The following is a 2835-nucleotide window of genomic DNA, read 5'->3' on the forward strand; positions in this document are numbered from 1 at the left end:
TGACTAGAGAATAATTCCTAACTAGAGTATAGTATCCAACCCTGGAAACTGGTGGCCATAGTGTCTCATGCCTGTGAGGCATGGGTAGCTGAAGGAGATTTCCACTAGTTTGATGTCAGAGACCCCATCAAAAAGAACTAAAATAACAAAGGAAATAGCATTACTAAAATGTATTTGCTGAGATCAAGGAATTTTTCTCATGTGTTTATCTGCATGACCGTCATTTCATTAAAATTTTTTAACAAGTCCCAAATACTACCCCTCTAACAGAAACACCTACTCCCTTCTTCCCACCAATGCTTATTATGTAACAAACATAAATTATGTTCTATATTTCTATCATTCTATCCTCTGGAGACTGTTATAAAGCATGGAATCATAAGTGTATAGGAACTTTTGAAAACGAGTTTGTTTTTACTCAATAGGATGTCCTTGAGCTCCATACAATTTGGCTTTATATCGTTTGTCTCTTCTTGTCCCATGGTATGAATGTCCCAGATTTTACTGAAACATTTGTCTGCATGTACCAACATTTTGTCTCTTCTTATCTCATGGTATGAATGTCCTACAGTTTGCTAAATCATTCGCCCATTGTTGAAATATCTTGCTTGTTTCTACTTTGTGCTTCTACAAACAAAGTTTCCATGAACAATTATGTAGAAGATTTTTTTCTTTGCAGATATAAGGTCTTATTTTCTGGGCTAAGCGTACAGAACTGCAACTGCTGTGCTGCTTGGTGAGTTGATGTTTGAAATTTGCTTCATCATTTTAAAAGTTCCAACTATTTTTACTGAACAATATTATATTTCTGACATTTATTGGTAATCTAATTTCTTTGTACTATTATTGACTATTTGGCATTATATCTTTATTATTTATTTACATTTAATATCCATGCTGTGGCATTTCATAATTGTTGTTAATTATCAATTATCTGCTATTTAATAGAGTTGTATTTTTTTCCATGTGTCTATTTGCTGGCTATATATCTTCTTCAGTAAAATGTTGCTGTTGGCTTTTGCCTTTTTTTCCACGAGGAGGGGTGTGGGTAGTGAAGCTTGGCCTAGAACATATACAATAGCTCAGGCTAAGCACTCACTCAACTACACTCCCATTTTAATTTGTTGTTTTACCTCTTCCATTTTAAGGGTTTTTCTAAAACATGGCTTAGAAACATCTTTACACAACCAGTTGATTTTATTTTGTGTTGAGAAGACTAAGCAAAAAATTGGTTCTAATAATAATGACGTCTTTGTAACAATTGTATGGGGTATGTTTATGGTATATGTCTAAAAACTCTTCATCAAATCAGAGGTCCTCAAAATATTGTCCTATATTGTCTTGAAAAAGCTTTGTAATTTAATGCTTTACATGGATATACATGCTGTTTCAATTTAATTATATAAAAGATGTAAGGGTTAAGCTACAATCCAGTTTTTTTCTCTAATGAATCTTCAATACTGAATTGTTATAAAAATCCACCTCTCTGAATTGATAATGCTTTTCTTTCTTACTTTTTAAATGTTTTTATTAGTATTTTATTATAATTTTTCACTGTTAATCCTCTGAAAATTTCACACATACATATAATTACTGATCATTACTACCTCACATTCTCCATCTCCAACTTCTCCCAGGAAACCTCCATGTCTCCCTTCCAACTGCATTTCCTTCTTTTATAAATATCTATTTTCAAGCCCACTGACTCCAAGTAGTGCTGTTCATATGGCTGTGAGTTTATCTACTGGTATATGGGGAATCTATCATTGGTCATGTCTGAGAAAAAGAGAGATCTTCCTTCCCCCGAAGCCATCAATTGGCAAGCTTCCCAGCTAGGGTGGAGTGTCATGAGGCCTTCCACTATCCATGTATCCATGCTGGAATCTTTATTGGCTAATATAATATAATAAGTCTTGTGCAAGTAATCACAGCTTCTGTAAGAAGGAGTATGTAACAGACATGTCATGTCAAGATAACATTTTACAGCTTTTCTCCTATCCTGTACTACAGTTGTCAAATATTACCATACTTTCTAGAGGTATCTCTATAGTGTCCTATTTTTCATATTCATGTTGTGTCTGTTTAGTTACCATTATCTCTCTGATGTTCTCTCTCCTCCTGCTCCATCCCTTCATCCCTTTCTCCATTTCTCTTTTAGCAGCCCCAGATCGCATAATTATCAAAGCCATCTTTTTGTTGTGTACATGTCTATATATCCGTGGGAATGTTAAAAGAGATGAATGTGAGTATGGTAAGGAGAAGAAATATGAAAGAGCAGGGGGAGAAAATTGAATATGTGTACATGGGCGCTGAAGGGAGACAACTGTGATATGGGAGTGGACAAATGGGGCAAGAAAGATAAACAATTGGATAAGGAGAAGAGATGGTCAATGAAACCAGCTTGAATTTCACCATGTAGTACAGGCTATAATCAAATTTGGAATCATCATTCTTTTCTCTTTATGTGTTACAATCCCAGGTATGTACCAATATGCACTGCTACAAGATTGTTACTATACATTCTTAATGAAGTCATCATTTCATCATCACATATTTCTTTATGAATATATATTGACAGAATATAATCTGACTATGTAGATTGTCTGTTACTATAACTAAGCAAGTTTTCTTTGAGATGGAATATTTCCATTTTCTGTTGGTACTATAAAAATCATCATAAATATTAGAAACTTGAAACAATATATTATTATTTTATAATTTGTGGAAGTTAGATGACCTACAGGAATCTCTTTATATTAAAATGGTCGTAGCAGTAGAGCTGCAAATCATAGTGAATCATCTGAATAATAATCTACTTTGAAACTCTTCTAGATT

Source organism: Rattus rattus, chromosome X (assembly GCF_011064425.1).
Source record: "Rattus rattus isolate New Zealand chromosome X, Rrattus_CSIRO_v1, whole genome shotgun sequence".
Lineage (NCBI taxonomy): Eukaryota > Metazoa > Chordata > Mammalia > Rodentia > Muridae > Rattus > Rattus rattus.